This window comes from Lepidochelys kempii, chromosome 3 (assembly GCF_965140265.1).
Source record: "Lepidochelys kempii isolate rLepKem1 chromosome 3, rLepKem1.hap2, whole genome shotgun sequence".
Classification (NCBI taxonomy): domain Eukaryota; kingdom Metazoa; phylum Chordata; order Testudines; family Cheloniidae; genus Lepidochelys; species Lepidochelys kempii.
Window position 1 is genome coordinate 6,508,203 of NC_133258.1, and position 16,204 is coordinate 6,524,406.

Genomic DNA, 16,204 nt, shown 5'->3' on the forward strand with positions numbered 1-16,204 from the left:
AAAAGAACAACAGAACGTATAAAAGGTTTAGAAAACTTGACCTATGGGGAAAGGTTAAGAAAACTGGGCATGTTTAGTTTTGAGAAAAGATGACTGAGGAGGGATCTGATAACAGTTTTCACATATGTTAAGGGCTGTTATAAAGAGGACAGTGATCCACTATTCTCCATGTCCATTAAAGGTAGGACAACTAGTACTGCGCTTAATCTACTGCAAGACAAAATTTAGGTTAGATACTAGGAAAAAATTTCTAACTCAAAGGGTAGTTAAGATCTGGAACAGGCTTCCACGGGAAGTTGTGGAATCCCCGTCACTGGAGGCTTTTAAGAACAGGTTGGGCAAACTCTTGTCAGGGATAATAGCCTACATGTTACTAGGGGGCTGGACTTGACTTCTCAAGGTCCCTTTCAGCCCTACATTTCTATGATTCTGTACTGACTTATAAGCTACAAATGAGCCCTATCTATAAATAAAGTTGCTGAAACACCTGAAGAGGCTTGCAGTTTTGCCATCTTCTGGAAGTTTCTAGTTACTGACACCAAAAGTAGTATTTTGTTATATTAGTTCCACATACACTGGCCAATAGGTTACATCTTAAAAATCTGGACAAATTTTGTAAACTTTAGTGCCTCAAGTTAAGAAATCAAATCCTTATTTATGCATCTAAGTGGTTTGACTTTCACTGGTGTTGATCATCAACAGAAGCTGTGGGTACTCAACACCTTTCCATAAGCCAGGGCACTTTTACCTTGAGTACCCAATTTTAGGCACCCCCATTGAAAATTTTGGCTTTAAGGCTACAATTAAATTTAAAAAACAGAACAAAACCCAAGAAATGTAATGAAAACTAGTTACTTTAAATGAAAAGGTTCTTGCCCGTAATTCCCATTCCCCAAAGTCTGAAAATTCTGCTAGAATGTTTGTTTTCTCTGTCATTTTTCCTGAAGACCCATGAGTTGTTTCTCCATCCATCTTTGAAGTTTTTTAGTCTTTAATGTGATCTAAGTTGTACAGTCAACTCTGATTCCTATTAATTTAATATGAACATGAAAAAGAAGAGCTGGTCTCTTCAATGCTAACCAAATTATTCTCATTGATTCTGCAGCAGTCCACAGCTCAACAAAGATCAAAGTGTCTTTATCTAGTTAACACTTGAACACTTTTAATAATGTTGCCTTAAACTCTCTTGGCAAAATAGTTCAGTCTAATTCCAATTAATCTTACTGTTAGAAACCCTTCCTTAAAATGAATTTTTCCTACTGATTGAAGACATGTCATTTTTTGTCAGCTAACTAGCGATGAACTTATTTATTTCAGCAAATGGATGACCAGAAATTCCATTCAGAACAATTTAAGAATTTCAGGCTAGAATGGTCTTCATGTTTAGATCTTTAAAAAAATTTGATACACTTTTTCAGAGAAGCTTTAGCCAGAAAGCACAGTGCTATCTGAAATATCTCCTGCAGATACTCAAGTGCTTTCTTTAGGCATCAATCCTACAGTAAGAATCTTATACAAACAAGCCATCGTTTCCTTTTGGGGAAAAACTGAAGAGGTTCAAAACTTTCCAAAGCTCTGCTCTGATGTAAGTTGCTGAGTTTCATTCACACCTGAATTGAGGACTGAAATGGGAATTAAGAATTTTTTTTGCCACAGTTTATTAGAAGTCACCACATCTGAAGAATTCAACAAACAAGGTAGGCTTCTGTAAGCACCTCTGAGAGCGAAATTCATTTATGTGCTGAGGCTAACACATTATATATACACATCACTTCAGTCATCTTTGGAGGTCTTTGCAATGGCACAAGAGCCTTTTGCTGACCCCTTTACACAAGGGCGAATTTCTTCTGAAAAAAGAAAAGTAAGAGCTGACAAGCCTATCAGCTAGATATGGGAAAACCCTGATAACTTCTAACTTTAGCTGACACCAAAGGACACCATCAATTTGGTTAAGTGACATTATCAATTGGAATTTCTTTTTATTCATAATGCAACTTTTCTAGAGTAAATCATAAATACTTCTGATGAGTTTCTCTAACAGGAACATGAAGAGGAGACCTGTTCTTCAGTTTTATTCATGCAAAACAATCCAAGTCTGACTCTCCAACCATGATATACATGTATAATTCAGCATTAAAACACAAAAACCTAATTTTCACTCACTCATTTTCAATAATAGACTGTTTTAAATGCGTGAACGTTAGACAATTCTATACTTCTGTGGAAATTCCAAGCAGCAGCAATCTAATGAGGGTCAATAACATAATGGCCTTCCACAGCCAAGTTATGTACATCACTGATGCTTTTTCCCCAAAATGGTTTTTCTCTTCAAAAAGAATATGTACAAAAGACCTTTTGTTATAAAGTTGACCATCCATTTTATTACATTATTTATACAACAGTTTGGCTTCAAATGCAGACTTGTCAGACACTACCTCCTCCCTCGTCTTCAACGGTGACTGGGAGATTACACTACCAAACTTTACAATACAACCTCAAATACAATGTACAGTAGCTATAAAAGTAGCCAATAGTATGTTACTTTTTTTAATCAACGTATGGGCAGGAGGTTGCAACCATTTCTCCCACATCAGAACTCTGCTAGCGTGATCCATGCCTTCGTCGCTGAGATTATATTACTGAAATTCACTTTATGTGGGACTGCATCTCAAGTCAACTGGAAACTGAAGCCAGCAAAGAATGTGGTAGCTCACTTAATCACGTGGAGTTTCTCACTCTGAGCAGGTGACTGCAGTGCTCTGGGATCTCTACTGTTCGCTAGCTTCTGAGTGCAGTTTCAGTTTTGACATATGAAACTCTGAATGGTTTAGAACTGATGTACTGGAGAGGCACCTCTCTCCCTGTCTGATACTGCTGCAGGTCCAGTCCGTGGTGCCATTGCTCAGTGTAAAAGAAATAGAGCTGGGGCTAGGAACGCTTTGCAAGGGGCCTCTGGTCCCAAATAGCCCAAGTTTGTTGACCTTCTGGGCACCCTGTAAAGCACATCCTTTCCCCAAGCTTCAAGAAGGGGATAGTGGGCTGATAGCTTTGCTTTGTGCCCTGAGAACTGGGTATTCATAGATGTAGTAGGTTTGGGTTTTCTTCCTGATTTTGGTAGGGCTGGCTACATATATTTTTGTTTTTATTCGGGTGACTGAGTTTTAAATATACTACAAAGGCTTAGAGCCATCAATAGTCATTTTATGTTATGTATAAATCTTAAGGATAATATTAGAAAGCTTTTGTTTAACGTGATTACATTTTTGCTTGTTTTACGTCCAAATACATTTTTCTTTTCATTAAAAAAAACCTTTAAAATTGGAAGGATAGAAGGAGTCTATTTATTGCTCTGTAAAACCCTGATTCCAGATTGACAAGAGATCTGTCCAGAAAATAAGCAGTGAAGTGAAAACAGTGAGCAGAGCTGTGGAGCATTCAGTACTAAGTGCTATGCTCACCAAATTCTGAGACTTTTTTTTTATTGTAAGAACAAATACTCATAGAAATGTCTTTGAACTTAGTAACTAATCAGAAAGCCACAGTTCTTCTTTGCACAGGGAGTCTGAAACCTGACAAATTAAGTGAAATAATGATCATTAGTAATACTTTCTTCTTCATTCACTCATTTTACTATTAAAGCTCTCCAAGAGCTTTACAATGGGGTTACATATTATTACCCTCATTTTACAAATGGAGAAACTGAAGCATAGAGAGGTCAAATGATAAGCGGGGGACTGGACTCGATGTCCTACGAGTTCCCTTTCCATCCCATGTTCCTATGGATCACCCAACACCATGCCGCAAGTGTGTGGCAGAGTCAAGAATAGTACGTAGGGTACCTGAGTCCATTAGCCACCTATTAACCCACAGACATCCTTCCAGTAACAAAATCAGCCTATGAAGGAGACCAACAACAGCATCATACTTCTACACAGCATCTGTATTCTATTAAGGATAATATCGTGAATTTTAGTCAAGCAAGGGACATTTCAAGCCTACTTAAAAAAAATCGAGAAATTCTAGTTTGCATTCCAACCCTAGTGCAACCTGGTTCTGGACAATGGACTTTATTTGAAAGCTTCTGAAGAAACTCTTGGTGAGTGAAAGATTAGCTACATTGTATACATTAGTATAACTGCTCACCTCGTGATAATACCTGCATGATTATTTTCCCCATTGTGGTTTTTTGGGCGGGGAGAGGTAATTGTTTGGCCTGTTCTTCATGCATTTTCAACATCTGGTGGAAAGAACATTTCCTTTCATATTAAACTGTCCAGAGATGATGATTGTGCACAGGGTGTATAGAAATGCCAGTGCTAAGTTAGAAACAGAAGAGGGACCAATAACATCCAATGAAATTAAAGCACCCTCAAACAGGGGAAAGCTTCTGAGGTTGACAAAATTCCAACACGGGAACTAAAAGTGGGAAGCAGCCACCTTTGACTGAGCAGCCCACAAAACTCTGAAGAAATATGGGTGAAAACAAGTGCCACAAGATGGTGGTATTGTGGTATTGCGACAAAGGGGTGATCTTACTCAGTGCACAAACTGTAGAGGTATTGCACTGCTGTCAATCCTGGGCAAAGTATTAGCTACCATTAGGCTGAAGAGAATGAAGATGACAGCGGGTGAAATACTACAAGAAGAACAGCCTGGGTTCCATCCAGGTAGACCATGTTGTAAACATATGACTGTTAAACTTTTTGATGGAGCATCGAAAAAAGCTACTGGCTGGCAAAAAACCCTTCTTAAACAACTTTAAGGAAGTACTTGACAGAGTCTATAAAGAAACCCTGTGGAATACTGTTAGAATCTATGAGATATCAGACAAACTGATCAACATAATAAGGAGTTTATATGATGAAAGTAGATGCACAGTAAGATCAATACAGGTTTGGGTGTATAGCTCAATATTGTGATTGGACTTAGACTGGGGTGTGTGTTAACAATCTTTTTAGCATTACCAATAGACTATGTGATGAAGCAAGCAACAAAAGGTATCATGGACAGTATAGAACGGGTTAGTGGAGATGAATTATATGATCTTAACTTTGCTGATGACATTGCTTTACTAGGTGGGAGACAATGACTGCCCTTGCATCAGAGAGAAAAAGAAGCACTAGGATGGTGGTGAAGCACTGAAATGGGTTGCCTAGGGAGGTCGTGGAACCTCCATCCTTAGAGGTTTTTAAGGCCCTGCCTGACAAAGCCCTGGCTGGGATGATTTAGTTGGGGATTGGTCCTGCTTTGAGCAGGGGGTTGGACTAGATGACCTCCTGAGGTCCCTTCCAACCCTGATATTCTAGGATTCTGTGATTCACTGAAAACTGGATTGAAAGTAAACGCAGGGAAAAACAAGATTATGAAGGTACGAAATGGAATAATAGATGCAAAGGTATACACAGCTGGAAAAGAAAATGAAACAGGAAGAGTTCTGCTATTTGGAGAGTGTGATGATATTTGATGACGAGATGAGGAAAAGTGAACACTACTTTTGGAAGGATGAGCAACATGTGGCCAAACTGAGGTCTCAAAACGAAACTAAAGGTCAGATTATACCATGTGATTGTACTGAGTACACTACTGTGCAGGGCAGAGACTTCGCTGAAGATAGTAGCTAACAAACTGGAAGTTGCCCAACAGAGATGGCTGAGGAAGATACTACACATTTTATGGAAAGACAAAACAACAACAGAGAGTAAGGGAGCTGACACAGCAGGTTGTATTAGAAAATATCAAAGAAAAAAGCTCAGGCAGTTGAGACACATACACCATATAGAAGATGGGAGATGTACTATGCAAGCATTGAATTGGGTATCCGGATAGAATAGAAAATGATGTAGGCCAAACAAGAACTGGTAGACGACAGTGACAAAGGTTACTGAAGATGTGGACATTGCTGAGGAAGAAGTACCACAATTACCACAATCAATGGACGAACTGGACCGCCCAATACGTCAATGGCACAGGAGGAACTTAGGTCTAAATTTAGGGTGATGGCGTTTATAGCTCTTGGTATTTTTACCACTATGCTCATTTAAGTTTTTCTGTTCCAGGTAGCGCTCACTCTATTACAGCAATTTTTCTTCAAATTAAAATATAGCTGGGTGCTAGCAAGCTATAGAAATGTCCAAGCCATTATGTAGATCAGCTAGTAAGGGCTACAAGGATACTGACTATACTGTTCCTTCACCAGAGACTGTATTTAGTCCCTGACATTAAACACACAAGCTTGAGACTTGGGAAACACACTATGGACTCAAGTCTTCTACAGAGAAGCTCTGAAAGCTGCAGGTCAAAAACCATGAGAGTAACGTTAACTAATTAAAGCCACTATACCCGGCTTGAGTATGTAGCCTATGCATAAGAACGGCCATACTGTGTCAGAACGAAGGTCTATCTAGCCCAGTATCCTGTCTTCCGACAGTGGTCAATGCCAGATGCCCCAGAGGGAATGAACAGAACAGGTAACCATCAAGTGATCTATCCCCTGTCGTCCATTCCCAGCTTCTGGCAAACAGAGGCTAGGGACACAATCCCTGCCCATCCCGGCTAATAGTCATTGATGGACCTATCCTTCCTGAACTTCTCTAGTTCTTTTTTTGAACCCTGTTATAGTCTACGCCTTCACAATACTTCACTCTGCAATTGCAACAACTAGCCATTAAAGCACACCAAGTCAATATGGTCTAGTTTTGCAGTAATTTTTTCCTTTATGCACTTCTAAGGCAGATTTTTTAACTGCCGATGCACTACAGAATGGCTGCCAGTCTGATCCATAGAAAGCAAACTCTTAGGATGCAGAGGAGAGAGAAAATGCTTTAAACAGTTCCAGTGATTGATTCCACATTTAGAGATGCCTCAGCAAAAGGCATCTCTGATAGGTTTAAACAATTTTCACCTGAGGTGGAGAAAGAACAAGAAAAAAACCCTGAAAACTTACCTCTATCTTTCCAGAGGTGGAAGATGACTCATGGGAAAAAATGGACTCTTCAGTAAATTAAACAGTAAAGCAAAGAATCCTAGAATTTCAGCAAACATAAGCATCTATCGTCCATGGGCAGTCTTCAGATGAACCCTCCAAGCAGGGGATCAGCATCAATAATTGAATTCTGGTGAGAAAAGGGGCAGACAGATATTTTGGTTACAATACTGTCTCCCAATAAACCAAATGACACAGGATTCAACTTTCAGCATCTTAAGTGAAAAACCGCAGTTAGTTAATTTCAACATTAATTTGTGGCAATATCATATTAAAAGCATGTTGGTCTTATTAATGCTACATACACCAAAGCAGTTTGTTCTTTGGCTGCATTACAGAAAGGTTTAATAGGGTAGCAGTTTTTCCAGCCTTTAAGTGATTTGGAAAAAAAAACAACAACAACATTTAAAGACCTTTTTCCTCAACAAATCCATGCTAAAGAATGGAAGTTTCACAGTCCAGGAACCCTAGGGCTTTTAGCAAACATTAGGTTCAATGTCACTAACAGACATGCTCATCTTCTGCCTCTTTCCCTCTCTTATACAATACCTAACATAGAATACCCACAGGAAAGAGCAACACAGATCCAGAAACAAACTGATTACAATTTGCGATAGCCAGACATCATCCACCACGACACAAATGAGTACCAAAAAATTAAGTTGACGTTCATCAGCGCTAGACTGGTGGTCAACAGGCCTCAAATCATCAGTGAATTCATTACAGATGAGGCCCCGGATACAATGTGATCACCTTCTGAGCACTACCTCACAGGGTGTGGGTAGTAATTTGCTTCTGTTATAGTTCAGGAAGGATCATCCAGTGGCTAGGGCACTAACCCAGGACTGAGGAAACCTGAGTTCAAGTCCCTGCTACTCCACAGACTACAGCAAGTCATTTAGCTTCCCTGTGCCTCAATCCCCCATCTGTAAAATGGAAATAAATAGTACTTCCTTACGTCACAGGGGTGTTGAATAAATACATTAAAGATTGCAAGGGGCTCATAATACAGCAAATGGGGCCACGTAAGTACCTAAGAGACTGCAAATTACTATCCGTCTGGAACAAGAGGAAACCAGGGAGTAGTTATGGCTCCCTAAAGCCACAATTCCTTCCCTCAGCTGTTCCTGTGGCAGTACAGCAGCACACCATCCACTTTCTATTGGGGGTGTTCAGACCCTACTACAATGAGCCCTTGATCTCTAACTGGAGTTCCCTAGGTGCTACTGTAATAGCAGTAAAACATTAAAATCAGGCCCAGAGATGGTCCACCTCACCCCTGCCAGACTACAAACAGAATATGGCACCTACCAGTAATGTGTACACTTCAAAACTTTAAAAGGGCCAGTTACCCAAAGCTTAAAGCAATTGGTCAGCATAACCAACAGAAAGTGTTAACAACAATTGGGAATCACACAAGGCCATCCTACTAGATGCCTGAAAAAACGCAATTGCACAAACTTGAAAAAAAAATTACACTACTCAAAAAACTATCTTGGTTAAAAGGAGGAGATGTGAAAGCAGCAATAAAAATATAGAAAAAAACCAAAATATAAAGACCACAAAAAGGGGAAGTTAATAGCAATAAATTAAAGTTAAAAGTTAAAAAATGCAGGCAACTGGTAAGTACAAAGAATCAATGAAATATTAATGGCCAATAGGGTTAAAGCCAACAAGACATTTTTAAATCATATTAGGAACAATAAGCATCTTAGTTAATGCATAGGTTAATTGCTAGATGCACAGACAGTAAAATCGTAAATAGTGATGCAGATGAGAGAAATATTCGTTAGGTATTTCTGTTCTGTATTTGAAATGAAGAGGAAGCTGTATCTATCCTATATGTCGTCGTTGGTACTTTTTGGCTAACCAAAAGCATACATTATATCTATACACATTTAAACAATTATATAGCTAAATATATATACATTTATTCATATTCTTCATTTTTATATATTTTTATATTAGAAAATGATCCATTTCCTTACTAGACTAATTTTTTACTTGTGATTTCTGTCAAGCTGCACTTGGATGAAAACTAGAATTCAATTAAAAACACACAAGAACAGCATCTAAAAATTGTTTACCACATAAAACAAAACTGCTTTAAATGTACTGGATACCTAACAAAATAGCAGGTTTATTAATACGTTTTACATTTTGGAAAAACTGGTTGTTTTTTTAAACAAAAGTAACATTATCTATAGTTATTGAACTGAACTTATTGTTTCTGGTCACCACGACCTTCAAGATTTTAGAACTAATAGAGCTCCTTTCTCACCTCAGTTTTATTCATAGACTGAAGGAGGAAAATAAGCTTTCCTGCTTTTTCAACTCCTCATCAGTTTCTCAACTTTGAATGAACTAATCATTGAAGTAAAATAGCTGAATATACTGAAATGAAGAAAATATTCTCTTTGCACCTGCAGAAGAGGCTACTGCTACCAAAAGCTGGGTTTAGTACGTCAACAAATTCTGGTGCCAGGTGCTTAGCCAGTAACTTTCACTAGTTCAGTGGTTTCTTTAAAATTTGTCAGCAAACATGTACTGGTTGATTTTTTTTATTTAATTTAAATGATTTAATAAATAATAATTTTAAGCCTTAATATCCGTTGCCATAATTTTTAAATAGGTTTATTTTTAAAAGAAAATGCATTTAATTTAAACAAATGAACTTTTTTTTTAAATCTATTTTTATCCACCCTGATATTCAGCAGCAACAGCCCAGCAAGGGACCAAGGAGCAATCAAGTTGTGCATCATTATGACCACACATTAACCACTGTAATCAAAATAACAGCTCCCAAACAACATTCTGCCTTCACATCATTCACACAGGTCTCTATGTGACTAGCATAATATGAAAAGAAACTAGAGCACTGAAATCTAGATAAGGTAGAAATATTGAAACAAAAATTTTCAATATGTAAAAAATACACTAAGGCAAAATAACAGGCTAAAATCTTTTTTCTCATCTTCTGTAGAAGCCACCCAAAAAAGCTATTCTGGTTAATGAAGCCCAACCGACTGTAGCCTGCAGAAGAATCCAGTACCACTTTCTGCTATCTTCTTCCTTACTGAGAACATCCCCTATATAGCCAGTAGTTTCTTGGGGTACACAGAACCAAACATTACATACAACTTCAATACCTGGACACCTCCCTTCCCCAAGTCTGATCCTTCTACACATCAGGAAGCACTGGACAAAGTGAATGAAACAGAAGCCTCCACTTGCAAGTCAGTTCTTTGCCCTTCCTGGCTGGGGAAAGTTTCAAGAATAGCTACAGTATCTGACAGATTGCCAGTGCCTTGTTCAACGAAGGACCTGTCTCTCCTGGTTTACAGCAAGACCAATCTTGAAACATTTGTTGATTACACAGAACAAGACTTCCACCACCTGCAGTCAAATCTCCTATTCCTGAGCAAGCTGACTGAGAAGTTAATGAACAGCAGTTCCTTAGCACATCAGTCTATAGCCTGTAACCTAGATACAGGATCAATATCTCCCCTGTCCCACTCTTTCCACAAGCTCCTTACTGAACTTCATCAAGATTCTAGTCCTGCAAAAAACTGGTACCAAGGTACCTAAAAATTCACCTCATCCTCCAACTCTCAATTGTTCAACAGCTCTGATCCTCATGAATAAAGGAACTATTTACCACAAAGGCAAAGCTCACAGGAGCTTTCTTGGCAGATTTGTTGTAGAATTCACTCCCAGAGGGCTAAGATTAGCCAACAGGCTCACCAATTTTCAGATCCAAATGTAATAAAAAAAAAACTCAGATCTTTGACCACTCTTTCCCACAAAACAACACACCCTATTAGTATTTAGGTCAGAGAAGGAATTTAAAGTGTAGAAATTACTATCCATGGAGGGCTGCATGAGAAGAAAACGGAGAGGAAACATCACTTTAATTTGTTGATGTATTGTACTTTGTAAAAGTTTTTTACACTTTAAATGGTGCTCATGGCCCATGGTATAAGAACCTAAACAGAACAGAATAGTGGATGTAGCCTTTTATCCCTTCACCTTAGGGATACCATAAGTGCCATGTCACTTCCACTTCCTCCGCTACAAGGAACAAGTTTCACCAACTCGATCCTGCATATTGCTGTAGCCAAATCATCGGTCTAAACCATTGTAATTTTTTCAGGCATCAAGTCTCCCAAAATTTACACCCATGTAAAACCTGGGTGTAAAACCCATGTAAAACCTGTAAAAAGTGACAACTCTTTACACAATGAGCTATTACCAGCAGGATAGTGAGTTTGTGTGTGTGGTTTTTGGGAGGGGGGTGAGAGAACCTGGATTTGTGCAGGAAATGGCCCAACTTTATTATCATGCACATTGTGTAAAGAGTTGTCACTTTGGATGGGCTATCACCAGCAGGAGAGTGAATTTGTGTGGGGGGGTGGAGGGTGAGAAAACCTGGATTTGTGCTGGAAATGGCCCACCTGATGATCACTTTAGATAAGCTATTACCAGCAGGACAGTGGGGTGGGAGGAGGTATTTTTTCATATTCTCTGTGTATAAATAGAGTCTGCTGCAGTTTCCACGGCATGCATCCGATGAAGTGAGCTGTAGCTCACGAAAGCTCATGCTCAAATAAATTGGTTAGTCTCTAAGGTGCCACAAGTACTCCTTTTCTTTTTACTTAATATGAGAGTTTTTCTATTCCCCTAATCATTCTGGTTGCCACTCCCTGACCCCTTCTTATTCTGCAATATTCTGTTTGAGACAGAATCATAGGACTGGAAGGGACTTCAAGAGGTCATCTAGTCCAGTCCCCTGCACTCATGGCAGGACTAAGTATTATCTAGACCATCCCTGATAGGTGTTTGTTCTAACCTGCTCCTAAATAATCTCCAGTGATGGAGATTCCACAGCCTCTCTAGGCAATTTATTCCAGTGCATGGAATGAAGCATTCTAGATGAGTGTGAACCATTAATTTATGTAACAGGATTCTAATATTTCATATATTATTATCCATCCTACTCCTTATGCATCCTAATATCATTTGTTGTTTTGACAACTGCGCTTTGAGCGGAAGTCTTCATTGGACTGTCCACAACAATACCCAAGTCAACTCCTGAGTCGATACAGTTAACGTAGAACCTAGTAAAATGTATTAGAACTTAAGTTTTCCCTTCAATGTGCCTTATTTTGCCCAATGCTCCTTGACCAGTCAGCCACCTTTGACAGTCGACCACGCCCTCCTGGAAATCTTGTCCTTCCTTGACTTCTGTAATTCTATGCAGGTGATATACAGATCTACCTCTCTACTGTAGACCCTTCTCCTTCTAGCCAAACTAAAATCTTGGCTTGTCTCTCTGACATCCTTTCATATATGTCGACCCATCAGTTCAAGCTCAGCATGGCTAAAACAGAACTCTTAATCTTGATCTCCCCTCACTCCAAGCGATCCCACCTACATCATCCTTCCTTGATCCCTGTGGACAACACCACCATCCTCCCGCCGGTCACTCAGGTTTGTAACCTGGGTGTCATTTTCAACTCAGATCTCTCTCTAGGTCTCATCTCTCATATCTTGCAGATTCTTTTTACACATCAGCTCTAAAATACAGCTTCCCTATTCATCCACACAGCTAAAGCTCTCATCCAAGCTCTCATCTTAGTTACTGCAACTTCCTTCTCTCTGGCCATGACAAATGCTGTTTTGCCCCACTCAGATCCATTCAGAATGTTGTTGCAAAGATCATTTTCCTAGCCCATTACTTTGACCATGTTCACCCCTCTCTTCGCAACCCTCTGCTGGCTCCCCATTATCTATTGCATCAAACAAAAGCTGTTTGTCTTTACTTTCAAGGCACTTAACAGTCTATCATCTCTCATCACCATCGAACTGTCTGCTCCCAACTCTGATCGGTCCATGACACCAACCTCTGTCGCCCACTTGTTACATTTTCATATAAGCTCCTTTGTGCTTTCTCCCATGCCCCAGGCTTGGGAAGAGCTCTCCATAAACATCCGCAAAGGTGTCATTATCTCCCTTCAAATCCTGCCTTAAAACTCTGCTTTACTGTGATGCCTATAAAAAAAATTGACAATTAGGATGGCGGTTTGTTAAGACCACAGCTTATCATGCTGACCACTGCCTCATTGTTTCCGTGTACTCTCCCATCAGTCTGTATCCATCCGCTGCTTCTGTCTCATACTTAGATTGTAAGATCTTTGGGGCAGAAAGCTTCTCTTGTATAGCATCTACCACAGTTGATCATGGTCCACGACAGGAGGTCCTAAGTGCTAGGGTAATATCAATAATACATTTATTAGTAACATTAAATTTCTTCTGCCATTGCATTGCCCATTCACCCAACTTGATCAGATCCCTCCAAAAGTTCTTCACAGTCTTCTCTGAATTTATAACCCAAACAAGAAACATTTATGTCTCAGTGATACACTTCTTTGATATGGACATGGATATCACTTCAAATGAGTAACTATAATCAGGCTGTTCTAGTGAGTGGACAGGGTAACAGCCCTGAGCTGTGGCTAGATGACTCGCTTCTACCATATCTTCCTAGCTAGCTGTTCTCAGCCATGTCTGTTAGACTGCTTCCTCACAGGCAAACTGTGCTTTAGAGTGTGAACAGTGCTACTGTGGCTGCTTTGGCTACACAAATTATAAACCTGTATAGATGGGGGTTCTGAAGTTTTGTACAGCGTGAACCACATCTTAGGCTATGTCTATACTAGCACTTTTATCGGTATAACTTATCTCCCTCAGGGGTGTGAAAAGAACACACACCCCTCTGAGCAATCAGCAATCTGCAGATCACCAGCGTGACAATCATGGGTTTAGACAGTGGGCAATAATGCCAGTTCGGCAACTACTACTCTCTCCTTACCCAAGTAAGCGGATTATCTTTATGTCCAAATATATTTTTCCATATATCTGTAGCTTTTTTGTTCTAAAGCAGATTTTTTTTTTTTTTAACTATAGTGCCTGGAGAGGATAACGAAAGGCACTTTACAAATAGTTTTTATACACCAACGTGACTTCAGATAAGTCTTCAATTTAAGATAAAAAGATGGTTGGAGGACAAACAGTAGAATGAAATGTCCACAGAATATAAATATCTCCACCTCACAATGTTTTTCACTCCATCAGAAAGCTTTTCAATTCTTGTTACTACGAGGAGTATGTACTTAACGATTTTCAATGCAAGAAACCTGGCCTTTCCATAAAGCTTGCATTAGCCTGAAATCCTTGGTCCTCTGACTGTTACCTTCCATAATCCTGTATTCAGTATTTCATGCTCAACTCTTGTCAGTGACTTGTCTGAAGTGGTTTGCTTAGAAGTGCTGAGGTTCATTTTTATCCTTTCTTTCTGACAACTAATGAAGCTGTCGTGAGAGGAACAAATATTCAACACAAGATGAATGTTGTTTGGTTTTTAAGCAAACCATACCTAATAATTATACTTCCCAGAGAGTGGTGGGGTGAAGGCAGGCTGTAGGTTATCTAAGGTCTCTGTAAACATGTCCTTTGAAGATGAACTCTTCTAACTAAACTTCCTTTACAATACCTCATTATGAAAAAGACTCATCTGGTTAGTACTCTATTACTGATTATAGCAATTTTAAGAATTCTTGTAATCCATCTAAAATGTACTCAAAAATATATTATGGTGCCAGTCATGTCACTGTGTCTATCAGTCTTTCCATTACGTACCCCTATTGTAAGGTTTTAGAAGACAGCTGTAAAAATTCTTTGGGGGCTAAAAAGTGGCACAATACCTTAGCCCAAGGGCAGCTGTTACTAAATATTTAAGGCAAAATCCATTCACTAATTTACCAATCAGTCACAGACAAAATATCTTTCCATCATTTTTAATCCAGACCACATTTCAAAGAGAACTTTCTTTCATCTTTAGTTTAGTTATCTTTCTCCATTTACATTCCCCAAGTCATGTGTTCCCTACAGATTTTTTACCCATGGGTTTGTTTTTTTTTTCCATAGATACTAAGGTCAGAAGGGACCATTATGATCATCTAGTCTGACCTCCTGCACAACGCAGGCCACAGAATTTCACCCACCCACTCCTGCGAAAAACCTCTCACCTATGTCTGAGCTATTGAAGTCCTCAAATCGTGGTTTAAAGATTTCAAGTAGCAGAGAATCCTCCAGCAAGTGACCCGTGCCCCATGCTACAGAGGAAGGCGAAAAACCTCCAGGGCCTCTTCCAATCTGCCCTGGAGGAAAATTCCTTCCCAACCCCAAATATGGCCATCAGCTAAACCCTGAGCATATGGGCAAGATTCACCAGCCAGATACGACAGAAAATTCTTTCCTGGATAACTCAGATCCCACCCCATCTAATATCCCATCACAGGCCATTGGGCCTATTTACCATGAATATTAAAGATCAATTAATTACCAAAACCACGTTATCCCATCATACCATCTCCTCTATAAACTTATCAAGTTTAATCTTAAAGCCAGATAGATCTTTTGCCCCCACTACTTCCCTTGGAAGGCTATTCCAAAACTTCACTCCTCTGATGGTTAGAAACCTTTGTCTAATTTCAAGTCTAAACTTCCTGGTGGCCAGTTTATATCCATTTGTTCTTGTGTCCACATTGGTACTGAGCTTAAATAATTCCTCTCCCTCTCCGGTATTTATCCCTCTGATATATTCATGGAGAGCAATCATATCTCCCCTCAACCTTCTTTTAGTTAGGCTAAACAAGCCAAGCTCCTTGAGTCTCCCTTCATAAGATAAGTTTTCCATTCCTCGGATCATCCTAGTAGCCCTTCTCTGTACCTGTTCCAGTTTGAATTCATCCTTCTTAAACATGGGAGACCAGAACTGCACACAGTATTCCAGGTGAGGTCTCACCAGTGCCTTGTATAACGGTACTAAAACCTCCTCATCCCTACTGGAAATACCTCTCCTGATGCATCCCAAGACCGCATTAGCTTTTTTCACAGCCATATCACATTGGCTGCTCATAGTCATCCTATGATCAACCAATACTCCAAGGTCCTTCTCCTCCTCCGTTACTTCTAATTGATGCGTCCCCAGCTTATAACTAAAATTCTTGTTATTAATCCCTAAATGCATAACCTTACACTTCTCACTATTAAATTTCATCCTATTACTATTACTCCAGTTTACAAGGTCATCCAGATCCTCCTGTAGGATATCCCGGTCCTTCTCTAAATTGGCAATACCTCCCAGCTTTGTATCATCCG

At 39.4% G+C, this 16,204-nt stretch overlaps 1 protein-coding gene across 14 annotated transcripts in view; it reads right to left on the minus strand.

Annotated features, from left to right (window-relative positions):
- The window catches only part of NCOA1 (nuclear receptor coactivator 1), a 359,657-nt gene that overhangs the window by 265,339 nt on the left and 78,114 nt on the right, over positions 1-16,204 (minus strand). For 12 of the 14 annotated variants that reach the window (XM_073335594.1, XM_073335585.1, XM_073335584.1 and 9 more), the window contains exon 2: positions 6,944-7,112. The exons of 1 other annotated variant lie outside the window; for it this stretch is intronic. The gene's annotated coding sequence lies outside the window, so the exon portion shown is untranslated. Of the gene's footprint in view, positions 1-6,943; positions 7,113-13,094; positions 13,731-16,204 lie in introns of those variants that run through there. One more of the 14 variants, XM_073335583.1, reaches the window with a different exon arrangement.